At 36.7% G+C, this 27153-nt stretch overlaps 1 protein-coding gene across 23 annotated transcripts in view; it reads left to right on the top strand.

The window, feature by feature from the left end:
• The window catches only part of ZBTB20 (zinc finger and BTB domain containing 20), a 761796-nt gene that overhangs the window by 222144 nt on the left and 512499 nt on the right, over window positions 1-27153 (top strand). The window contains exon 5 of one of the 23 annotated variants that reach the window (XM_034659258.1): window positions 18833-18907. The exons of the other annotated variants lie outside the window; for them this stretch is intronic. The gene's annotated coding sequence lies outside the window, so the exon portion shown is untranslated. The remainder of the gene's footprint in view (window positions 1-18832; window positions 18908-27153) is intronic. 23 annotated transcript variants of the gene reach the window in all.

Raw genomic sequence — 27153 nt, 5'->3', positions numbered from 1 at the left:
CAAAAATTTATTTTTATATACCATATATTTTAAAAATATTTATTAACACTTATTTTGGGGCATGAAAATAAACTTTTTATTTCATTATTTGAAATAAAAGAATCACTTTTTTGTTGCATGAACTTTTTTAGGAAGCACAAAGCACTAAGTCAAAAAAAAGTGCTAGAATAAGAACTGAAATGTCAAAATTGGCATATTTTTCTTTTATTTATCAATCACTGATGTCTATTGTTTATGACATAAGAAAATCCCAAGAAACTTTTTTACTTATGAGAATAAATTATTGTATTTTGATAATCTAAGCAATGATTAAATCAGTGAAAGCATCATAGCATAAATCAAACCCCTAGCGAGATACTTTTAACAGCAATTCTAGTTCGTATGGTAATGTTAATTTTACTTACTTAAGCACTTACCTATCAGTAAGACCTTAAAACTGTACAAATAAAATCAAAATGTGAATGTTGTAATTTAAGCAGGATGCAATAGCCAGGTGATAAATAGACATATTTGTACCTTGAAAAGTTCACTTCAAGTCATCCTCATTACAGAAGGGCAGTTATTTCGTTTGGTTTTCCAAGCTCAAGAAGCAGCTTGGAGACTACACTGGCTCTCAGGGCTGACATTTTTGTAAAGTTTGTAAATAAGTAAAGGATCCATTCAGCTAAGAAAGTGAAATATTTAGCAATAAAAGAACATTATTCTATTTAACATCTATTATATTCATGACTGGAATTGACAAGGAGACAGGTGAGGACAGGTGAGATGTGAAATCTAAGTGAGGGAGAGGAATCAGGAAATGTAATTTAACTTTTTCCTACCCTTTATTTTTAACAGAGTATTCATTTTTCAGTGATAAAAGTAATACAGCAGCATGGTAAAACTTGGAAAACACAAGAGAAGCAGAAAAAAGACAAAATCACCCTTGATATTACTCTTCCCATTTAGAGAAAGATCATTATTAACATTATGATGTGTGTATATATGTGTACATGCAAAAATGTAGGATTATCCTCTACATGATTGTAGATTCTGATTTTTCAACTAGCAATATATGGTGAACACTTGTTTGTGTTAATAAATAATTTTTCTGTGGCATGATTTTTTTTATTGATTATATAGTATTCCACACAATGGATGTGTTATAATAATTTAGCCAATTCTTATTCTTGGATATGTAAGTTGCTTCCAGTTTTTCTCTGTTAGAAAACATATGACAAATATCATTGTGTACACATTTTTATGAACATCTCTGATTATGTCCTTAGGATAAATACTATAAGCAGAATAGTTGAGTCATAGAAATATGCGACTGTCAAGCTTTTGATGCCTTTAGCTATACCACTTACATGTTGCTGTGGCTTCACCTTCAAGTGCCTGCTCATATCTCCATTGGTTCTTGATCTGTAACTTTATATGGCCCAAAGAAAAGCTATTAGTGGTCTGAGAAGGATGAGTACAATGAGGTAGGAAGAGGTCAAGCAGAGTTAAGTGATGTTTTTGTCTAGGAGATGTTGCAGGCTGCCCCAGGCTACGGAGAGCAGCTCCAAAATGAGCTTGCATTTTCAGGAACAGCTCAGACTCTGTTAACTTGGCACAGTTGAAATGTCCTTATTTGCTTTGAGGCAATGGCCGACCCTTCAGGCACACCCCATGTATTCAGTGATTGAGACCACTTACTCATACTAATCATTGCACACAGAAAATACATAAAAGATTTGTATTCATCACTCAATATGTTTTGCTCCTCAAGTGTCATGAAACATTCAGGGTATATTAACTGGCAAATGCACACCTGGAGTATGTTACTTAGCTTTAGAAACTGCTAATTTAAAAAAATCAAATATTTAATTTTGAGGAAAAAATCAGTTTTGGATTTTCAGCATATATATCATCTTTCATTTTGGCCCAATTAACCCAGCAGGTGTGTGCAAATTAGGTCACTACTTTGTCACCGTGGTAACATGCTTTGGGGAGGTGGATCTTAACCACCTCCAGCACAGGTGATGTTGGCTGAGTTAGTATTAAGAGATGCTTTACAAACAAACAAGGCAGAATTTAATCTGTTAAAGTGTAGAAAATAGGTCTGGTGCCGGGTACCAACAGATAATATTCTATGACATGAAAAATAAGTACAACCTCAAATTTATATCAGCAAGAGAGATCTAACAAGCCTTAGAAACAGAACTTTCATTTCATTTCATTTCATGTAGAACTTACTGACAATCCCTCATGAGGTGATTGCCTCGGTCTGTCATCCAGCAAGGGATCAGGGTCAGTTTCCCTGGAATTTAAGGATGTTTTTAGAGCTAAGCCATGCTTTTCAGAGGACCATCAACACCTTCCTTTCTTCTCATTATAGGGACCAGAATCTAGTCTGTACCTAGGGGACAGTGTCTAATTTTAAAAGGAAAGTTTGAAAGGACAGTGTCTAATCATTTCTTTAAAGTTCTATTTTAGATCATTATTCAGAATTGCTTATGGGTTAGGAAGTTGGCAGACTTGGTCTATGCCAGCACTCCAGCATTAATACAAGTCTCTAACTCAGGCTTCTTCTCACCAGGTGGAAAATCAGACATGCTTCAAGATCGCTGGTAGAGATTGTGCAATCTGTTTGGCTGCTGAAGGTTCCAAACCATGTGGGCATTCTGCAGCCCCACAGAGTGGTAGAATTTTTTCACTTATCACTGACAAGTTCACACCTCTTTTGGTCATTAAAATTGTAAATCTGCATTATCAGATGCAGAAAATAGGCCAAACTAATGATATTAAATATATTTCTAAGAAAATGCATCTTTCAAGACCAGTTCCAGCACCCACTTATGGATTATATTTCCATTGAGCCTATGGGGCCAATTCAAATGTGGCTTTGTTTTTTAGTTTGTCCTAGTATCTTGCCTTATATCTGTATCATTTGTTATAATTTCGAAGCATTTTTATATACCATATTTCATTTTTTGTGGTATTTTACACATGGCATGTCAGAAACTCGGATTCCTCTAGTGTTTATTTTTGTTGGTTGTGACTGCCGCTTTATTACTTATTTCATGTGTTTTCAATAGTTAATATTTTCAAAATACTGAACAAACTCTTCAAGATTGCATTCTATAATTTCCCTCTCCATGCATCAAAGATGAGAGGTACACTGAAGAGTCATAGTGACTCACCCTGTGTCACAGAGTATAGGAATTCACTTTCAAATGAAGATCAAGGACCCTGGTTTCCAGTTCTTTTTTTTTTTTCTTCTTCTCTTTTTTAAATCTCCCAGTAGTCGTCTGGGTTTGGAGACTTACAGAGGGGTGGCGTTGCAAAGTTGGAGAAACAGTTGATTCAACTCTTTATTTCTCCTTCAGTATATACTCCCTATGTTCAGGTCCTCCTTTCCCATCTCCTCCCCAGTGGATGCTGGATACCGTTTCTTTAGAAGAGTTGGTTCATAACATAAAGACCAGAAGTCTCAGTAAAATCTGTTCTTACTAAGGGTAAGGGTATGCATTTTTCACTGGAGATCAGGATGTCATATCTACCTTGTCCCTTAGTGGAACAAGGCAGGTGGCAACACAAATGAGCATCGGAACAGAGCTTTATCACAGCGGAATCCCAGGTTGTTTTAGGAATAAGACTCGAAACAAAAATATGTGAAGGGATTGAATCCATCAAATCTAATGAAGAAAATTGTAGTAGATTCAGGGAACTCGGACCCCTGAATTGTAGTAACCAAGCTGGGGAGGAAATGGACAGTTAAACAAAGTAGTGCTGTATCTTTCATTGTTTGATGAAATAATTTTTGCCCCTTTTAACTGGTATGTTTAAAAAAAAGAAGGCCTGGTATATCTGAAACAAAGAGCTTACACAGTCACTGAGCTGGTTGGTTTTTATACCTTCCTTTACTGCGTATTGTCCTTCAGTACAATACAGAGCCATTTCTTTGTTCTCACAAGCTAGCAGTTAAATTGTATGTAAATGTATGCAAATTAGATGCTGTCTAATAAAGAGAGTCATTAGATGGAAGAAATATTTAGTTTAGAAAAAAAAAGCAGGTGTATTGTGTAAAAGAAAATGTAAGGCTACAAAAAAGCCCAAACTTTTGTGGACAGTTATAGAAAAAAATTATTAAAATAGATTTTTAAAAGACTTACGTCTTCCTGACCTTTCCTTTGTGCTTATATATATGTGTGTGTTTTTTAAATATTTACATATAAAACTAGGAGATTGGCTTCTTTCCCAGAATTACTGGAAGCACCTTCACCAGGAACATTTGGACTTGAATAATCTCCACAGCAGCATTTTCTTTCTTGAATTAAATGAATTACAAAATGGATGATTGGCTCAGGAACACTGACTGCTTATGTGGGTTCCTTTCCTTTAGATGGAGAGGCTTATGGCTCCATGGTAGGTAGCTTGCAACTGATGATTTTGGCTACTTTAAGCTTCCTCTTCCACACTACTCCACTCTGGCCTTATGAAGGCTACTCTAGGCTCCTTAAGAGATATGTAGACTATAAACTTCTTTAGAGGAACCAAGAGCTCCTTTTGAGCTTGATCAGTGCTGTACTGAGTGTTTAACACAATGCTTAGCACATACTAGGCACTCACATTTATTTTTGAATAATTAAGTGAATAATTGAGTAAATAAAGAAAAAGTAACTTGACATACATAAGACATTTTAATGGTCAGTAAGGTGGTCATGGGTATGTCAAAGATCTTTGCAAACAGTTAGTGAAGCAATTGCTGATTAGCATATAGCAGTTACATGGTAGGGGTACAGTGAAAAACATACTTTACTGTCCAGTTTCCTCAAGTCCACCACAGCAAGTGTGTTAAGTGCTCACCAAGTGCATCACTCATTGTGGCCGCTATTGTGAGGGCAAAAGTGAAAAGGCATGGTGGTTTCTCTCTGGGAGCTTCTCATCTTCCAGAGGAATCAGACACATACAAACTTAAAACACAGCAAACCGTACACAGTAAAGTTACAGATAAAAGATAAAATTGTCTGGGAGCACCAGGAAAAAAAAGAGAGAAATTCGAACTGAAGAGTGTCTGAGGTAGGTTCCTGGAGGAACGTGGGACTGAACAAAGCCTTGAAGGTCGTCAGGAGCAGATGGTTGGCTATGGTGAGTGGAGAAATGCAGAGTTGCAGAGTTCTCCTCGTTGCAGTCCCCAGTTAATAGAAACATACTAGATTTTCTTCTATTCTCTTATGAATTTCCAACAACAGCTTGATTTTAACCTCTGTGGAAACACAAATGAAGGCTGTGATGGATACAATAAGGACTAAAGTTAAATTATAACTCCAAGTCAAAATTTTAATCACATTCAGCTATTGAATAGGAAATAAGGTAAAGTATGCAAAAGAATTTTATAACTTTTTCATTCCAAGACATTAAAAATATAAAATTTTATTATTGTTCATAATGTCTACAGTTGTCCATGGTAGGAAATAAAATTTAGGGGATAAGAGGTTTGGAGGCCTAGAATGGGATATGTCATATATGAAGTACCTTATAGTTTACAAAGTACCTTCCTAAATTACTGTTTTATTCTATCACAACAGCTCTTGAAGCTTCAGAACTGACTTTATTTATTTCCAGTTCACAGGTGAGGGAACTGAAGTTCTGATTAATTAAGTGACTTAGCCAAGGTCGCACAGTAAATGTCAGAGCCAGGTTTTCCAGAAAGGCTGTCCAGTTCCTTTCATATACCTTATTATCACCCCAAAACAATGCATAGGATAACTCTATAGCTATATAAGGAGTATACATCCTGATTCTAGTTTGATCACAAATATTTTTTATTGATATGGGTAAAATAATGCAAGACAAACTGAGGAAGGCACACATGGGCAAGAATGATTATTTTGATAACTGATATGGATATGAAAATCAAGATGGATCTATGGATTGAAAGCATTTTAATTTATTTTCTTGACTTTTGAGTTAAAGAAAAGATTTCAATGTGAAAGTGCAAAATATGCCTCACCAAACTCAACTTGGAGGTAACCAAAGGGCTGTGGGACTAACAGCTTTTGATATTACTTAGTGCTTATTATTGTTATTATTATTATTTCTTTTTAATTATGCAAAGTGCTAATCAGTTTGATTATGCACCGTGCTAATCAGGTTAATTATGCAAAGTGCTAATCAGTTCTTCTTGAAGCACACGAGGAGAGCAGAGGTGCTGGCGGTGAATGGCGTTGGTTGATGGGGGTAGTCACGGCAGTCATTCCTTATTAAGATAGGAGTAGACAAGATAGCAAGGAGGATTTATCCATAAAAATAAGGAGGAAAGGAAAGAGAACTATGAGCACACGGAAGATTGTGGTTTTGGCAGGACGGTGCTTACGCATAGAAAGCTGTTTTTCCCCCTGTTGCATAGTTTGGTTGGATAGTCTCTGCTATATTTTGAAGGCACTCATTTGAAGCCAAAAAGACTGCAGAGGGAAAGAAACAGAGTATTGTATAGCTAGACAAGTTGTCAAAACAACTTATTGTAGTTGGCAAGCACCAATTCCTGGGAGGACAGTAGAGGAAGTAGAATCTAATAGACCTATACATGAAAGAGGACATCAATAAAGAGAATTGAAAAATTAAAGGAGTGCCACTCTGATAAAATAAACAGGGCCATCTCATCACCACACTGTTATTGGGATGGCCGTCTGTGTAGCAGGTTTCCTGAGGTGAACTGAGGGCTTTGTGGTGCTGGCAGTGGTCTCCACTGAGAGTAGTGATGACGAATATGACAATAAGAGTTTTATGTAATAGCTCCTAGTTGGATCAGCTTTGTTGCTGCTGAAATCAAAGTGAATTTTAATATTAACTTGCAGGTCTGTGCTTATTAAGCTGGGTGACTTCCTGTGAAGATGAGTTTATAGCAATATGTTCATATGTTTTTATAGAACAATGACCATGGAGCTCCCTTAGGAAAGCCCTTTTGATTCACTCCTCCTGTTCTATTCTGTGGTTTGATAAGCTATCAGTGAAATGCTGCAATACCTACTTTTTTGAATGTATTCAAAGAGCAGAAAGCATTTCAGGATTATTACGTGAATATTCATTTTTTAAAAGAAATGCATTCAGTCCATGTGACTTTTCTTTGACTCTAGAATTTGAGTAGGAGATTTATAAGTCATTTATAAAAAGGAGGGTCTGGTTTCCCCTTTCCAACCTGGGGTTTATTTACTTTTCCTTTTCAGACCTCTGCCTAAGTACAACTCATCTTCATGAATACCTGTAGTGAGCTTGATTTCTGGAAATGTCCAAATAATGCTAAAACTCCTGCAAAGTCAGTGGTGGTGTCTTCAAAATAGGGCATATTAATGAGGCATTTGTCCGGACAGCACTAGTATTTGGAATAAAGACAGGCCTTCAGTTTTCATTTTTGTTTTAACCAGGACCAATTTCATTTTAAAATATGAAGAGAATGACATAAATCTTTGGTTTCCAAGGAGAGTCTGGAAAGGAATAGATTGTTAGAGGACAGTGCCCACAAATTGAGAAAGCCTGTTGGGGGCCCTCTGAGAATTTGGCTGGAAAATTCTGTTATAAGCAGTCCTTCTGCTCAGCTTCATGGGAACATGGTTTTAGAAATGAAATATTGCTTCTGTGTTTCCCACCCCCCTAAAACTAAGATAAAGATGAAATGTTCATATTACCACTTTATCAAAATTTTTTGAGTTATTTCTAGATAAGTTAAAAAAATTTCTGATGATTCTACCCAAAGGACACCATGCAAATTCCATTCATTGATGGTATACTAAACTCTTGATTTCTGATGAAGTCATTTGAAAGCAAAGATCTTGCTATGTAAGGCATTTAAGAAATTGCTGGAAAATTTCAAGGAGAAAATGATGTGAACCAAATGGTAGACAAAATTTAATTTAGTAATATCCAACTAATATGTCCAAACTCTTGCATCCATATCACACACTTGCACCCATATCACACACTCTCCCACACAGACCCACTCATCCCTTCATGAAACTAATATTATTTGGGCACCTCCTTTTGTAAAATGGGTACCATGTGCTAGTAACAATACTGTTTACTGTCCTAGAAAATGGAGATACAATTATTCAAAAAGAAACAAGTGCCTAGCATTATGGAGCTCACCCACACAGGATAAGATGGTATTTTTCTCATGATCTTCAGATTTAGGAACAAAAAGTTTGTACTTTATTCCTTCTCAAAACTTTTCTCCTTAGTAATCTATATGATTCAATTAGTTGGCATTAGTATCTTCAATATTTGCAAAATAAGAGATTGCGCTAGATGGTTTCCAAGGTATCTTCCTCTCAGATATGCTATGTTAGAGTTTATTAGCTGATTATACTATAAAATGAATTTATTCTTTATTACCATATGAAGAGCCTTGGGATCATATGCAGTCTCTATTAGACTATGATCTTTGAGGAAATAAGGTAATTTTTGGCTAATTTTGTGGACACAGCCTCCTTGGATTTGGGCCAAAATTGAATAGATGAAGAGTGGACTTTGGAATTTTCTCTTCCTGAGTTTGGATCCTAGCTCTTTCAGTTACTAGCTGAGCGAGTCATAACTGCTTTGAGCCTCTGTTTCCTCATAGTTCCTACCTCACAGGGTGGTTATGAGTATTAGTTGAAATAAACTATATAAATCATTGAACTCAATGCCCAGTGGCACACTGGAGCATAGCTTTGCTCCATAGTCAGTCCCTTTTTCATTTCTGGCAACTGTAGCCTTTCTGGCTCTTTCTACCAAAAATATCTTGAACTGATTCTACTTCCTTTCCCCAAGCTGCTTTTTCTTGCATTAAGCCTGTACTTCAATTAACTTGGTATTTTTTCTTTTCTCCCATTACATCTTTATAGTTTATTTCTCCTTGCTGTCCTTCTTAAGTACGTTGACTACTTCCCTGCTTTTTGTGAGTCAATTTTGGAGTACTTACATTTACCATATGTAATATAGCCTTGATTACAACAACAATATATATGTGCAACTATAATTCCAGTCAATTATATAGAAATATGCTGTCTACGTCAGAGCTGAACTATATTTGTTTATGATTTTGACTTCTTAACTGTACTGGAAACTTCTTGAGGGCAAGGTTAGTGTCTTTAATTCTTGTATTCCAAATATTTAACATGTGCTGTATCAAGAAGAATCCCACATCCTAACAAGAGGCAAGACTTTTAAATCAGTAGCACATGTGATCTACTAGTAGGGGAAGTGTTAAGAAGTGGAGATGTTGAAAGCTTCATGGAGTAGATATTGGGAAGGCTTCCAAGAGCAAATGATGTCTGAGTTTGCCTACTTTATAAGAAGTTCTTAATTTCTTTTTCTTGGTGGAAAGAGGGAAGAATAAATAAGTTTGGTTTTTTTTTAAAGATTTTATTTATTTGTTTGACAGAGAGAGACAGCCAGCGAGAGAGGGAACACAAGCAGGGGGAGTGGGAGAGGAAGAAGCAGGCTCCTAGTGGAGGAGCCTGATGTGGGGCTCGATCCCAGAACGCCAGGATCACACCCTGAGCCGAAGGCAGACGCTTAACGACTGCGCCATCCAGGCGCCCCAGAATAAATAGTTTTATGCAGACATAAGAGCTTAATGTGTACAAACAGTTGATTGGTGGCAAGAAGACAGGATCAGGTGACAGAAAGGAAGGCAAAAATTAAGTTGGGAGAATATTCTGAAGGACCTGTGTGTTGTTCAGTGTTTTGTGTGAATAATCTTAGCTTTCCAACATAAGTGTATATTTGGTTAAGAGAACACTGTGCTGCAAGAATATAGACATTAGCTTTTTTTGTGTGAAAAAAGAAATGGTAAGATTTAGCCATCAATGAATGCAGGAAAAAAGCAATGAGAGATCATGTCAGAAAGAAGGTCTGAATCCAAGTCCACGTTCAATTCCATACTTGTTTTATGACCTTAAATAATTCACTTCATCTTTCTGAATCATATATCCTTTCATATCACTTTCTACCTCTCATTTAAATGTGTATGAGTTTAAGTCACTTCTATTGATTATAATTAAAGAGGGCTTTTGTTTTGAATGCTTTGGATCTCAGAGATTGGTCTTGTTGAACAAGAAAGGTGAATTTTGTGCTACAGTTAGGTTAAGCCAGAGGTAGGATATTTGGGAAGAAAAGGAAGATGAATAAGAATAATAATGGTCTGACCAGAAAAAGGTTCTCTAAAGATAAAAGTAAAATTATGGCTATGAGAAGACTGTAAGAAGGCAGAGATAATGAAAGATGTGTTTAACAGATTTTTGCATTGGGAGGATGGACATAGACCCATAGACCTGAAAAAGAAAAAAAAAGAAAAGAAAAGAAAAAAAGAGAGCGGAGAGTATACTAACTTCTCTACCCTGTATGTTGAAAGTTAACTCCTATGACTGATAACTAACCAAAATATGAGATGGGAGGAGATGTGCAGAGGAGAAAATAAGAGGGCACTGGCACGTGGTTTGCAAAGCTTCAAGGCCTGCATGTTTTCATGTAAGGGCTCATATCCCGTGACTTTCTTCTACCACGAGGAGGACTCCTCTCAGTTCTCCTCCTTCACTTCCTTCTGAGAATTCTATTCATGCTGCCGAAGTGTCAGGACTTTGGTAAGGTAGAACCAGGGGAATGGAAAACAACTGGGAAAGTGACCTTGGCTGGAGGACGGGGCAGATGACTTATCCTAAAGTGGAAGGATTTTACTAGAGTAAGAGGAAAAGAGCAGAGACAGGAAGAACAATGAACAGGCATGGGGGCTGCTTATGAAGGATAGACAGGATGGAGAGAGGTCTGGGCTGGGAGGTGAAGTGAGTAGAGAGAGATTCTGAGGCACAGTTGGTGACCATATTCAATGTGCCCAAGACAGAGAAGGATTCTTCTCTACCTCTTTTTGGTGCTTTTTTGAGTAACTAAACAAAATGGATTGTTTTGTTTTGTTTTTAATATATTTCTAGCCTTGGCAGCTATTTTTTGGATCAAATTAGATAAAACCTGGGCCACAATTTTGTTCTCACATTCCCACCTCCATTACCAACCCAACACAGTGAAGAAGTGAGGCTCAGAATTATCCCAGTGTTCAGGAATCTGTAGACTTCTGTGATTTATGCTGTGTTTATCAGTTGTTCTTGATGTTAATTCCAGAAAAATACAGAAGTAAAGATGATGGCTAACCAGTACGTGATTCAGATTAGATGGGCTAATTTCTAGTACATTTCACCTACATATTGATCTTAATTCATGTTTTTTTACTTGTTAGTGGTCAGATCTGCAACAAATTTCATATTGACCACAACAAATTTGTGCTTAGGTTCAGAGGAGAACACTCTACATCTCAGACACTACTATGTTTTGGAATAATCCTTGGAAGATTAGAGAGGCAAGTAATCAAGATTTCTATAAGAAATGTTAGCAAGTGAACACTATCCAATAAAGCACTGTTAGTCATCATTGTTATTTAGGAATTAGATATGGTTCAACCAGGGTAAATGTTGTGTCATGGAATCATTCTCTGTAAGATTGACTACTGACATATGTGGACATGCTTCAGTTGATGTGTCTGGGAACTTGGTGCCACCCCAGGGCTGGGATTTCCAGGACTGTGTGAAGACTTGCTGACATAAATAATATTTTTTATAAGGTGAATTGTATACATTATTTAATGTCCATTTTGGAAATTTTCTTTTGTTTTTACTTTTGGCATGAAAAAAGGAACACAATTTTAAAAATCCACATTTATTTTATTGTTTTTAAAAAAGGGATTCCCACTGGATTATGTAACATTAAACATATGGCTACACGAGGATTAGAAAAGCTGTGGCCATCAGGAGTAAATATTGGTAATAACACTGATGGAATTTCACACATGTAGTTCAATGTGAGAAAAGTAGAAAGACTTTCATAGAACTTAGATAAGGGAATAGTCTTGTTTCTTAACAAAAATATAAATGAAGGCATTTGTTATTAAAATGGTAACCTTTGAAATTGGCTTCCTGCTTTCACATAAGTGGAAACACTTTAAGTCACATGATTTTTTTTTCCTCTGATGAGAGTGAAAAATAACCAAACCAATCTATACACATTTTATTATGAAAAAAAAATACTTGGAAGAATTCTATTGATATAAGCTAATGCAAGATGACAATTTGTTTATTAAAAAGTATTTTTCATGTCCTCTTCTATTGACCATGTGCAACTGTATAAACAAAGATCCTGTGTATGGTAGAGGGCTTATATTTGCATTCCTTTGCATGTTTAGGCATTCTTTAGCAGGACTTATTTTTCTGTTTATTGACAGTACTCCTCAGATCTTTGTACAATTATGTGTACATCAGCAATGGCAGCATTTGAGTGTGCAAGTAAGAGTAGGTTTTTTAATCAAAGTAGCCAGAAGAATAGAAATATTCATTGTACTGGTTTCGGTGCTTTGGGTGAAATAGATTTACTCCATGAGCCTCCCATTGCACAGAACAAAATGCTATGTTCAGAAGACATGAAGGCAGCTGAAGAGTCAAGAAAAGCTGCATTGGTTTTGTTTGGGGAGTGCCTGGCTTTTCATCTGCCTGGGAAAGGAACAGGCCTTATTGCCAGTTGCCAAGTGCTCTAATGCTGAGAAGTGTGTCAGCTGTGGTTACTCTGGGGATTTGGGTGACAAAAGCACTTTCCTTGAGAAAATCAGCATAGATGCCACACATTGGAATTGGACAAATTGCTTTTATTTTCTATTTTCTTTAAAAATTAAATTTGCTTTTCCTTCTTTTCCCAGCTGTTGCAGCTTCCTTGGTTTTTAACTCAGATGATGGGAGAAACACATGTTCTCTTAAGAGAAAAACCCACTTATTTTCTTCGTATTTGAGCTCCTTGAAGTCACATTACTGGCTAACCCTAACTGAAGAATGATACTTAGAAGGAGATGTTCCGGAGGGATGTTCGGGAGTGATGGCCGCAGTGGATAGGAGTAATTAAATCAGTATTTCAGGGGTATCAGTGTAAATCACATGTATTAGGAAACTTGAGTTTGCCATTTCTAGGATTCTTTTAGCTGATAAACTTGGGGGTCTAACCTGCTCCGTGAAGAAGTCTTTTTTTTTTTTAAAGATTTTATTTATTTATGTGACAGAGAGACAGAGAGACAGCCAGCGAGAGAGGGAACACAGCAGGGGAGTGGGAGAGTAAGAAGCAGGCTCCCAGTGGAGGAGCCCGATGTGGGACTCGATCACGGAACGCCGGGATCACGCCCTGAGCCGAAGGCAGACACTTAACGACTGCGCTATCCAGGCGCCCGTGGAGAAGTCTTTTTATTCCCCATACTTTATAGCTGGAAACAAAGTACATATGTAAAGTTGGATTGGTTGGATTAGTGCACTGTAAGTCAGGCATTAAACAAACCTGACCTTTTCTGTCAATCTTTCACTTTCCCTATAACCTTTTACCTCTCCAAGGAGAAGTTCACATCTGTTTTCCTACTGAATTTGCCATTTGGTGAAGAACCAAAATTCCCTTCCAAGTTACTTAGGGAAAGATGCAAGTAGCTTTTATTCTTGAAGTCCAGATCAAAGTTTCTCTACCGTCTCTTATTTTACACAAAGATGCTGATCATCTGACCTGCTGCAGATTGTGTTTTAAAATCTCCCCCACTCCATTCTTAAGAGTCCAGGGCCCACAGACTATCCTTTTCCTCTGGACCTATCTTACTGTCCTTATTGAAGGAGGCTTTATCGTCTTGTAATTCCTTTTATGTGAGCCTTTCTTGGGAAAGCAATTTAAGAAACATTTATTGACTATTTCTGTATATCAGACACTAGGCACTCTACATACCATATTGGTCAGGGTTCTGCAGAGAAACAGAACCAATAGGAGATTTTACATATATATATACACATATACAATATACATATACTATATATATATAACTTTATACATATATAGTTATTTTAAGGCATTAGTTCACATGATTATGAAGTCTGATAAGTTCCTAGCTCTGCAGTTGGTAAGTTGGAGACCCAGGAAACCAATGGTGTGGTTTTAGTCCAAAGGCCGGTAGACTCAATACTCAGGAAGGACCACTGTTGTAGTTGGAATCCAAAGGAAGGAAAAAACTGATGTCGTAGCTCAAAGGCAGTTAGTCAGGGGGATTTCCCTTACACCAAGGAGGATCTGCCTTTTTATTCTATTCAGTCCTTCAACTGATTGGATGTGTCCCACCCACATTAGGGAGGGAATCTGCTTTATTCAGTGTACCAATTCAAATGTTAATCTCCTCCAGAAACACTCTCATAGATACACAGAGTAATGTTAGCCTAAATATCTGGGTATTCTGGGGCCCAGTGAGGCTGACACATAAAAGTAACCATCACACACATGGTTTACCTAATTTAATCCTGACCAAAATACAGCCCCAAACTCCATGAGTAAATACTATTGGTTATCAACAAATTTAATGATTAAATGTATGGTTTCTGTAGTGAGATTGCCCATCAGTTAAATTCTGTCTCCACCACTTAGTGTATGACAGTGTGCTAGTTATTTAACCTCGGTTTCTTCTTCTCTCAATTGGGGATAAATAGTATTATATACCTTGTTGGGTTATTGAGAGAATTAAATAATACATATAAAACACTTAGCTTTGAAGACTGGAACATAACTTAGCACTCAGTGAAGGCTAGCTACTTTTTATATGCACAAGGAAATAAAGGTTTGGAGAGGTTAAGGCTGTTGCCCAAGGACACACAGCTAGTAAGTGGCAAAATTGAGATTTGAACTTATGCTCTCTGACCCCAAAATGAGGCGTTTAGGCATTCCTCTCTGCTCATCTTTACTTTACAGGGAAGCAGTGTAATGTAGATGGTTAAGGCTCTAGTGTTAGACTCCATGAGTTCAAATCCTGGCTCTTTCACTTACCAGAAGACTTTAGGCAAGTTACATAACTACTCTATGTCCTGGTTTCCTCATCTCTAAGATAGGCATAAAATAGTACCCTTCCCAGAGTAACAAAGAATCAAAACATTTCTAGGGATATTGTCTTCATCCATAAATTTTAAGTGCTAGAATTTCAAGTACAGGAAGACTGTAGAGGAGAGATTTCTTCAGGTGCCCTTGAATTATCCCAGCTGTTCTAAGATGGGTGAGATTTATGAAATCTAGAAAATTATCAAAAGTACATTAACATATTACAGATAGAATTGTTTTGAAACAAATTTCTTAGAAAACTTTTTTTGAAAGAGAGAGAAAATAAAAATGTTTTTCATTTAGAATAATTGTATATATCCTCAAAATGAAGTTGAAACCAATGGATAGGAGGTGAAAGGAAGCCAAGGAGGAGTCCATTGTGGGATGAAAAGCCATGAAAGGTCCACTACCTGGAACCAAATACTTCTCTCTCCAGTATATAAGACAATAAGACTCAGAATTTCAGATTGTATCTGACTTCTCATCTGTCAACCAAAGGCAGCTGAAAGGCAAGAGCCCTGGAGAACTGTTTTCCTACATATGTATTTGTTTTTAGACAAATGTGTTTGTTTGAAGGTCTAAACACCATGGAAATGGGCACCATGGAAATGCATAGTTGGGGGGTAGAAGCCCTAGAAGTATTGACTCAATCCTTGATCCTTCTGTGTGATGGATTAAATGCCACATGCTTCAGTTTGCTCTGTGTGGGGTCCTTCAGCACAATTTATAATAAACAGCAATCCAGTATGAAGGACATAAGAAACTTACTGACTTTTTTTCCAAGAGATTAATGAGAGGGTGGTTGTCATCTGGATGTTACTTATGGAAAGAGAGCTCCAGAGAAAATCATTGTGTGTCTTATTTTCTCCCTCACTCCAAAATGTTTATTTACACATGAAATCAGGTTAAAATTAATATTAAAGGCAGCCTTGAAAGGGAATCATAAAACACATGTGCAGTTTGAAGGGAATGCAGAAATGAAGGCAAGAAATGTGGGACACCCTCTTGTCTGAGAGAAGCGGGAGAAACTGGAAGCCAGTTGCATATCATCCTCAACACTTTTGTATTCTCTTTAATTTGTTTTTAAATTTATCTCCTGAAGCCAGAGCTGGAATCATTTCTTAACAGGTTTCTCCTGGAGTTACCTACCACCCATGTACCTCCTACAATTTGGAATCTTCTGAAAGTAGGCAATAGTTGTGGATATTGTTATGTGAAAACTAATGGAATCAGATGAAAATTTTATGGTAAACATCAGATGGTAATGTCTTCTCTGCTATGAGGCAGTGGTTACTTTATCATACCCTTTTTATTTTCATAGAATTATAAGGTTTATTTATTTATTTATTTATTTATTTATTTATTTTTGGCAATTGACATGAACTACATCACTCAGAGAAAAAAAAAATACTTCAGAAATAGGAGACCAGGAAGGAAAATGTAATTGTGTCTGGAAACCTTTTCGCCTCAGCTAAATAAATAAGAAATGATAAGAAGTACAATACAATAAGAGATGAGAAAAACTGAGGTTCAAGCAGACAACTTTATTTAATTCCATTTAATTTTATTGGGTTGAATTTGATAGAGACAATGTCAATGGACATGTACAGGGAGATTGGTAGTAGAATGCCTGGGGCTGTTGTATCATTGACATAAATGTGTATAAACAGAAAGGGAATGTTGAGTAATTCTGAATAGAAGAGTGATTTTTAGATATCATATTTCAGTTTTATAAGTGCATAGAGCAGCAGGTTGAAGCAGATCTGTTACCTGTATTTAGTTCTTGATTTCAATATACTGATAATCAAAGATATCAATGTATTTTTTTCTTTTCTTCCTTTGCAACAAGGGTTTAGAATGTTTTCCCAGCATTGCTGAATTCCCAGCTAAAATATATAATTTGGCTTTATTTTTAGAGGAGGAATTAACCTTAAGTAGGTTGCTAGCAATGATTAAACATTGAACTTAGGTTGCCTTGGACTCCTTGGTTTTCTTACAGAACTCAGCTTCCACAGCATACCTGAAGGGTCAGTTTACAAACAGAAATCTTTGCAAAACCTTGATTTCATGTAAAAGTAAAGCCAAAAGAACTGAGATTGTTTTAGAGAAACCAGACATTTCAAGTGGATTATCAGAGTGAAATAAATTCAAGTATGCACGCTCCTCCACAAGCTATACTTTGGTCAGTTAGGCTTTGAGAGAATTTATGTAGTGGACAGAAGGCGCACATGTTACAGTCCCAGAGGAGAAACACAGGTGAGACTGCCACCTTTGTAGCAGTAACTTTTCTAATTAGTCCATGAATGATAGGGAGTTGGTAAGACCTTATTTATATTCTTCTATTTTGTGTACTTCTTCATTTCTTTTCATTGAAATGGTATTATTCTTGAACTTATCCATTAATAACTGCACCTGGATTCCAATTTGGGGCAGCCCAAATGAAGCTAAAGACTGGGGTAGATAAAGTTGAGAATAGGCAACATAGATAGCTAAAATTGATAACTCATACCTTCCAGAACTCAGCCTGATGCTGGAATCCACTTTTCATACAGTGATTGGTCTGTCTAGGTAATTGTCAGATAACCACTCCTCTTTATGGATATGTGTTTTAATTAATCAGTACACCTACATTTTGCTATAGTTTCCTCACGGGCTGAATTATCAAAGCATTAGCAAGTTAGGATGGTAAAATGATAAAAACAAACAAACAAGAATCACTGGTTTATAGAAAGTTCTTGCCTCATAATTACATTATATACAAAGACATCCTCCTCTCAGACACATAAACAATAATTTAAGCTCTGCAACAACAAGCACCTTGTCTTTATTTCTAGAACCTCTTACAATACCTGGCATATAGTGTGTGTTCAATGAATGTTTGTTACATAAATGAACTCTATTGTAAAAAGGCTCATTGTTACCCTAGATTTAGTTACACACTGGGTCAGGTCAAACCTCTTCCTTGTTTCTCCACTTCTAAGAGTAAGCGTTTATATAGGCTGTTCCCAACTTACAAACAGGTTGTGTTAAAAATTTGGACAGTTTAGTCATTTGGAACCAAGAATGCATCTGTCATTCATACATTTATTACAAGTATAGATTCAGCATGCATTCTGGCCTGGGCACTGTTCTAGCTCTCAGGAAACAGTGGTGAATTGTTCTAGCTCTCGGGAAACAGCAGTGAATAAGAAGCAAAGTCCCTGTTTCCGCTAGCTCTTAGAACAGTGCCCAACACATAGTGAATGCTCAATAATTGCTGACTGCTGTTTTTAAAGATTGACTGTACTCTTTGCAGGGGTGTTTATTCAGAGTCCTTAGCCTCTGTATTGAGTTATCAGCTTATGTTAGTTTAGGTATATTCTTACTTTAATTCATTAATCTTCCCTGGGCACCCACTTTCTAAACGGAAGGATCTTGCTATTTATTTATTTATTTATTTATTTATTTATTTATTTATTTATTTTTGCTGTTTGGTCTTGGCAAATTATGGGTCCTTCCATGTGATTCTCACCCGAAAATGATGAAGATGTGATAATATTCTAATTCACATGGAGAACACAGCAGAACTTAGTAAAATAATGTTTGCATAGTGCGTAGAAATCTGAGGTTAAATTTGCTAAGAGAAATGTACAGAACTATTACTGCCACTAAAATTATGATAGACATTTTTCCTCTACCAAAAAATTCTTCAGTTAATTGGTGTTTGTATTTTAAAAGTCGAATGCCACCTTAAAGAAAATGTTCAATGTGTATCTAAAGGAAAACAAATAAAGATCATGTCATTTCATTATTACATGCTATACAAAATTTCTAAGGAATCACTAGTTTGGGGTAAGTAAATGGTGTTTAGGACTTTGTGATTCTCCAGTCTGGACAGATGGGTGACTGCTTCTTTTAACATAAATGACAGGTGGCAGCTCTGGTGAAATGGTTTCCAAAGGTCTTCTGGTTTTCACCTCTCTTCTTTAGCCGCTCCTGGCTTGGAGTAAGTAGCAATCCACTCCAATTCCCACAGTAAGGAGGGCTTTGGTTTGGTTTTTTTGTTTGTTTGTTTGTTTGTTTTGTTTTTGGTGTGTGTGTGTGTCTTGTCAGCTCTTTGGTTAACTCCATCCATTCAGTGGTCTAGCTAAAATGGCATTCTAAATGTCACACAGCAACAGGCTTTGATTTTAAACCAGGTCTGAACACACTCTTCCCAGAATAGTGATTCTTGCATGTTGACTTCATACATTATCTAGACTGAAGGGTCATTGTATGTGATGCTCACTCTTCAGGAGATGAAATGAGTTTAAACTGTAAAATTTAAAGCTAAGTATTTTGGCTGTAAGTTTTATTTACTTGACAAATATATAGTGACTACCTACCATATATATCAGGCATAGTTCTCAGCACTAGTGATACCACAGGGAATAAGATAAAGTCTGGCTCACTCAGCTTATATTTTAGTACGGAAGACAGATGGTAAGCAGATAAATAGGTAATTTCAGGAAAGAATAAATACTAAGAAGAAAACAAAGCAGGGTTGGGTAGGGTGGGAGTGGCAAGCTCTTTTAGATATTATGTTCAGTATAGGTCTCCTGAAAAGGTAATATTTTAATAAAGACCAGAATAAAAGAGAGTGAACATGCCAGACTCTGGAGAAAGAATATTCCAGGCATAAGTAAGATGAAGTTCTCAGGGCCTGAGGTGGGACTTAGTTTGGTGTGTCCCAGGAAACACTTTACGAACTTTGACAATCTTTGAAATCCTGTAGAACCAGGTATATGATGCACACTTCATTTTCCTTATACAGCTTATAGGGCGGGAGGACATTAAGGCATCCTTGCCATAAGTTTCAGTCTTGGATTTTAAGGCATCTTCATGCTACTTTTGATTTTAGAAAAATCACAGAACTAAATGCCTTCAGTCAAGTGGCACAGGACTAAATCTACTCCTCCGGAAGTGCTTTGGAAAGGAATGCCACGAGACAGTTAATGCATCTCTTACACCAGCGAGATTAACCCTGCATCACCGGTGAGAGATGCAGGGTGACTGCAGGGCAAAATAGATGAATGCACAGCACTGTAGGTGCTTCTTTATGTTTTAGCCTTTCTCCATTTAGAAGACATCTACCCTCACAATCACCGATAAGCACCTCCTGCCCATTGGTTTCACTGATGCAGGAGTGGGAGGAATGTCTGTTGTAATATTGTAATCTGTAGTGTTGTTCTGCCTCGGGAAACCTCCGAGTCTTCTGAAAATACTGGCATTGCTTATATTATGACAACCTTTCTTAAAAAGCTTTATGAAAATAGAAGAAAATGAAATTTTGACATACTTGGAGTTGCTGTCTCCTCAGTGGAGGCCTATGGCAAGTCATTTTGTGAAACACATAGTCAGATCCTCACTTTGTCATAATTTCAGAATTTTGTATCTTAGGTATTCACAGTGACAGACATCTGTGGAAACAGATTTTTCTCCAGCACCTTCTATGGTGTTGGAACACGAAAGGCAGGGTAGTCCCTTGTCCTGTTTTGTCTATTAAAGATTGTTTAAAGCTGCAGACTTGAATCTAGATATGTAGAACAGCAAGGGGCTGACGTCATTAGTAGCCCTGTAGTTGCGAAGTGCAGTTTGAACCTTGCTTTCTCGAACTCCACTGTCATTTACTCTGTGCCTTTACAAAAGTAATTGAAAAAAAATAGTTCTTCACTGGCTATTGCAGTCTTTCATAAAAGACTACCTTGCTAGGGTATATCACAGACTGCAGTGTGGATATTGGAGGCTGTTACAGGAATGTTTGGAAATAGCTTGATACCTGAAGGATAGCTGTAGCCTCCAAGGGGGAAAAAAAGAATGCCATAAGAATTCACCCAAAATTCCCCTCTAAATCAGTGCTTTGAGTAGTAAAAGCACATGGATTCTGAAACAAAAATTTTATTTCCTTATCCAAAGTTTAATACCACTTCTCCCAAACTAGAGAAGAGAGGGTGGGGGCATCAAGGAGGGAGGGAAAGAAGGAAGAAAGGGGAGGAGAGGGACAGAGGAAAGAAAAGAGAGAAAGGTAAAAAAGGGGGAAGAGGAAGAATACTTCTCTTGGCATGTTGAATGTTTCTGTTGAATTCTTCAGACATGTTCTGTTCTTTTTTTTAAATATTGTTTTTTCTCATTATAAAACCTTGAAAGTTTAAAGTTGACTGGTATATTGTAAGAAGCATTTAGTAAATGCAATTTCTATTTTTAATAAGGATAGCTCAAATTTCATGTGAGCTCACACCAGCCCTCCAATGTAATTAAGTTTATGGCTTTCTTAGGCACTTTCAAATATCCACAATGTGTAGCTAACAGTAATTTTTTTCAGGTAAGTATTAGGACACCACAGCAGTGATGCCACAGTGGCTGGTGTCTCTAGTAAAGTAGATGCAACCAGGTAATGGACATTACAACACATTCTGTTGTAATTTGTCAAAAAAGGTCTGTGACAGAGAAGTCTGTTTTAGCTGAATTTCCAAAGTGATGTAGGGCTGATGTGTTTGAATGAAGGAAAAGGGTGTGAGGCAAAGACTGTACTTTGAGGCTGCAGACTGTCTGCACAGCACAGGTATTCTCAGAGGGCTCAAACATAACTTATGGTGGGGAGTGTACTAGACAGACATTAGGCTAGTAGCTCCTAAAACAAATATGATGTCCCATGATTTCTTTTAACATCAGAAGAAGAAGCCAAAAAAAAAAAAAAAAAAAAACCAAACCACGCAAGTAGAAACTGCAGGTGCTCCCTTTTTATTGCACTATGTAAAGAGAAAATGTAAAATGGACAAGCTTTCGACAATCATGTTCTCTTCATCAAGCTGTTATTGTTATTTTAGTGAGTCCACTAAAAAGAATTATCTAGAGCTTCTTGTTTTTACTTCTTTGTGTACTTGATGAATATGATTACCATTTTTACCTCATGTATTTAAACCCCTCTGCCATAATCCCATATTCTGCCTAAAAGCCATGTCTGTGGGAGCTTTTCCTCCTTCCCTGCAATAGTTTTTAGGGATATGACTGCATTTAAGCAGGTGCAGTAAATGCATTTTTGGCGATTTTCACTGTTGTATGCAAGTGCAAAACGTCTGACATAATTAAGCTGAGATTAATAGAGACTATTAGTAAAATAAGCTTGTTTTATGAATGAAGACCTCACACTCATTCAACATAGCCTTTCTTTGACAAATGCACTGCATTCACTTATGTAGCACAGAATTGTATGCCTGGAAAGTGAATAAACATTTGTCAGGCTACCTTCCAGAGTTTTCCATTAACTGTCTTCTAATTCCCTTCTTGTGGTCTGCAAAGGGAATCCGATTTTATTTTTAAATGGAACAAAGGGATTGGCCTAGCATCACAAAGGCCAGTGATTGTCAGAATCACAAGAAATCTTTAGTTAATTTTGGTCCTGAATTGTTCTTAGTCCTATGTTTCTCTCACTTTAGAATTTAAAGCATCCTATTCAAAATGGCCACCATACAGAGGAGGAGGGAGCAAACGAAAATAATAAAGAACAGTGGCAACTGAGTCGATGCTGTATAAATAAGCACATTTGCTGTGTCTCTGTTCTGCAGTCTTTATGTCCCACTGATGAGAGAACTGGTTTGAGATGTAAATTGCTTCCCTTTGATTGAACTAGGGAGGAGATGTCATGTAACTCATCTCATCAGCATAGAGCATTGTGCGCCTTTGGTGAATTATAGGATAACAGAGCTAGGAAGAATTCCTTAACCTCTCTCTGCAGCCCTATTCCAGTGCTTAATAACCACCAAAGGGAAGTACTTCCCTTCAGTTCACCTGACTATCTTATGTGGTTTGAGCTCATTTCTTCTGATCCTGTCCTTAAATGTTTTGTAAAGGATCACTGGAAAGTACCACTGTTTTAACTTGTCATGCATATCCTGTAAATTAAAATATAAAGTTGTGGAGAGATTTTTTTGTTTTTTTGTGTTTTTTTGGTCTGCTTCTGTGTTTTAGGTAGACAGCATTTGAAAGATCGCTTTGGAAAATGAGAAAGGGGATGAAGAAATGACCCGAAGGCAATATTTTCCACAGTGTGTCTCACTTATTGAGCTTAGGATAAACCTGGAGGGGCAGCTCTCCATGAAACTGAGAAGGGAGGAGGGGGTAGGAGTAGGCATGGAAACAGCGGTAGGAGCTCCCTGTGATATCCATGAGATTGTATGCTATATGAGCAAATAATTACTAAATTAATTTAAAACAAAAGGGTTGGAAATAGGCCCGCAATCAATCTAGCCTGATATCCCAACAAACCAGGGACTATATATATATATATGAAATATATATATATATTTATATATATATATGAAATATATATATATTTATATATATATGAAATATATACATTTATATATATATATGAAATATATATATTTATATATATGAAATATATATATATATTTATTTATATATATATATATATATATGAAATTCACGGCAGATATCACAACCCTATCATGACAGCACGGCCTTTTCTTCCTCCCCTTCTATTAAATCTACATTTTGAAGGTGGATGGTGCTGACTCATAAATTAAATTGGAGTAATACATACAGTGTATATATATTTCTGTCACTTTGTCTCAAATTAAACACGAACCTTCTCCCCTGACAAGATGATAGAAAAGTTAATTGCTCGCCCTGGCTTTAAATTGGAATTTGAATTTGCAAAATGCTAAAGGTTTATGAGATCTAAATCATGAGGAGCTTAAATTACATTCCTGTGATAAAATATTAATAAATCAATTAAAACATAAGCCGACTATAATATTACTTTTTTTTTGTAGGAACCTTGAACACAATAATTCATTAGGGTGTAGTGCAGTAACAATTATTGTATCTTTTTTTAATTTTCTTTTTATTAGTTTTTTTGATAAATACATCATCAGATAACATTCCGCATGGTGGATTATCATTACCCCAATGCGGCATCCAGAAATCCTGTTGCACCCCTAAACAAGAGCTCACAGCCTAAATTATCTGCTATTGCTTATCCTTGTTAGCATCAGCTGCTTCTTTTACTGAAGGGGTTATTTTCCTCTTGGGAACATCTGTTCAATGCCAACTCTGCCATTTTGTGGTTTCTGAGTCTCTCTTCTAAAAATGGGCATAATCATAACAATACTACCTCAGAACTGGCATAAGGATCAAATTAGCTAATGTATGTGGAAACCATTTGTAGGTGGTAAAGCACCATCAAATGTTAATTATTACTGTTATGAATTGGGGAATTTTTACCTCTAGAAGGGCTCGTAGACATCACTTAATATCCACCTCCTTCATTTTAAATATGAAGGATCAGAAGTCCAGAGAGGTTAAGCCACTTGTCTGAGGTCACACAGCCAGATTGTGAAACTGCTGAAACTAAAATCAGGACTCCTAAATCCCAACTCTGGGTGTTTTCCACTCTCTACCCTAAGCCACCCTACAAAAATGCTGAGAGGTCACATTAAGTTTAGTATGTTATTACTCTCCACATTGTTTTCCTTTTGAAGCTGGGTTTTTTTAGTTGACTAAACATTAATAATTTTAGGAGTAATTTTCAAAGGGACTCGGTGGCACAAACACATTTCCCCACAGCTGTCAGGAAGGGGTTCATTTGGCTAAGGAAAAACTTCCTTGTCCTGCTGCTCCCCAAATGAAGACTCAGCAGTATGTCTTCCTCTCCTACAGGTTCTGGAGGAAGCCTCAGATGAGAGAAGATAGTGGCCTTCCTCTTTAAATCTCTTTGCCATATAATGATGGATGAGGATTCACCCACAACCAATTTTATCTCCCTTACCTTCTTCCTGCTCTCTGGACCTGGCCTGTGTTTTTGCTGCCCCCTTCCCAACTCCAAGTCCAAAGAATCACTGGGATTTGCTTCTTACTTATTTTGAAAATAAAGAGAACCGCCTCTTTAATACTGAACAGACCTTTTCCGAATAATAATATTTGGAAATGAATCGATCTGTTTCTTCCTCTGATGCTAAGGGAACCCTAGCTCGATGGTATCGGCAGAGCAGAGAATAAGAGACTGAGTGCTACTCCTGTTTTTCCTGGTGGCATGGGATGTGATACCTGACACGTTTTCATCATTCCATCTTTGTTTCCTCTTCTTGCCAATAGTAATAACAAGATCAATCTATACTAGTGTGTTGAAGACCTCCATTAAATGATTATGAAATGCTTACAAAATGACAAAGGATTATATAATTGCTATATAATAATATTCTGTGATCTTCTAGGAATGAAAAGGAATGAGCTCAGACAGAGTGGATAAATTCTGTGCAATCGAGAACATTCACATGTATAATCATTACCTAAGAGTGGTACAGTTTTTACAGAATAGCCAGTGCATTATGAACAGAGACAATATGGTCTTTGTCCTGAAGGTTAAAATTAGGATATATTATTTTATAAGAGAAAAAAAAAGTTAATTAAGACAAAAAGATGTTAATTGAAACAGGAACTTTGGAAACTATAAAATTAGTCGAGGACATCAACAGATAGTAGATCTTAAGGAAAAGTAGATTCTATGGTGCCATTTAGAAGAAAGAGGAATGGTTCATGGAATAGAAAAGCTATTAGTCAAAGCATGGCAACAGATCAGTTGTCAAGTGTCATGAAATCTCAAGAACATAGAAATAAACAAAACAGGATTTTAAGAAAGCAAATGGGATTTGATAAAGTCTAAAAACTTTTATATATTAGATAGCCCTTCAGGGAATCCCTGATTTTAAGACCTGTTTATGGAGCCCAACCTAGGTAGCAGACCTTATATAGATATGATCTAATTTTTCTTGTAACAATATTCATAATGTTCATTTTATGGATGAGGGAACAGATTTGGGGATGTTAACTGATGAGCACAGGGACCAAACACCAAACCAGGTCTGTCTGACTCCAAAGCTTCATTCGCTTCTTATTACTCAGTACTACCTTTCAGGGCAGATTTAAGGCAATGAAAAAAAACAAAGAAATAAACAAAAAGAACTATATAAATGTCCTGGGAAAAAGTGGTGTTCCTGGAGGCAGACTCACAGAAAGCAGCGAGAAGTGAAATGGTAATTTATAGAGTTTAGCTGAACAATTAGAAAGGGCACACAAAAAGATCATAAAATCATATCAAGTTGTGTAGGGTAAACTGCCCTGTATACTTGTATTATCTTTGATAGTATTGAAGGTCCTTATTTTTATTTGGATAATCTTTTATTATTAAGTCCCTTATAATTTTCTGGTTGTTTATAGTTTATAAAGCATTCTGATGTACACTGTTTCATTTGCCACTCACAGAAAACCTATATGGTAGGAAAGGAGGACTGCTATACCCATTTTACAGATGGGAAAACTGAGGCTTGGGTAGCTTAAGTAATTTGCCAAAATTTTGTTTTCCACAGTGCTTAGAAGTCCAGTGTACTTAACTCCAATGTACTTTCACTCTATCAAGTCATTTCTTTGTTTTAAAAAAGCGGAAATAATTATAAAGATTTACACCTAATGTTTAAAAGGAAGCTGTTCAGTCAACTAGAAAACTTACTTTCTGCCGTTATTCTTCTATTATAGAAAGAAAATAAGGCAGTGTAGTAGCAAAGTCAAGAGATGAAAGCGACTGAAACAACTTTATCACTTGCCCACATGAGATAATGTTACAGCTACTAATTGGGGTCCTCTACTTCTTTCCTACATCTTCCATATTTCTTGTCATTCTACAACCATAGCTTCATTTCATAGCCTCATCTGGAAGCCCAAAGTTTAACATAGGGTTTAAAGTTCCCTATTTAAATGCAAATATGCCCATGAAAGGAGACATGCAATGGTCAACTACTTTGAATACTGTAGTTGACAGCTTACAATGTATTAGTCCAGTTTTGGGGACAGGGATGGCCAAGTGCTTAATTGAGGAAAGGGTTAGAGAGGACCTAATAAGTGAAGTCCTGCTTTTGTCAATTAAAAGGACATACATGGAAAAAAAATGCAATCCCATTTTGTATCTTCTTGTGCAAAACACAAACAATCAAGCAAACAAAGAAAAATGACACACATAAAAAGTCTCTTCCTTTAGAAGCAGGCACAATCCCAAATCACAAACCATGGAATACTATGAAATTTAGACCAAGTCAAGGGGGGAATGTTGAGAGTAAATTAAATACATGCAGAAGGCAGAACCTCCAAAAATAAATGGAACAACCACAAGAGACACGTGCTACAATTACTTTTATGGAA

Source organism: Ailuropoda melanoleuca, chromosome 1, assembly GCF_002007445.2.
Source record: "Ailuropoda melanoleuca isolate Jingjing chromosome 1, ASM200744v2, whole genome shotgun sequence".
In the NCBI taxonomy this organism is placed as follows: Eukaryota; Metazoa; Chordata; class Mammalia; order Carnivora; family Ursidae; genus Ailuropoda; species Ailuropoda melanoleuca.
The sequence above is the reverse complement of the archived record's forward strand: the minus strand, read 5'-3'. Positions and strand labels throughout refer to the sequence as shown.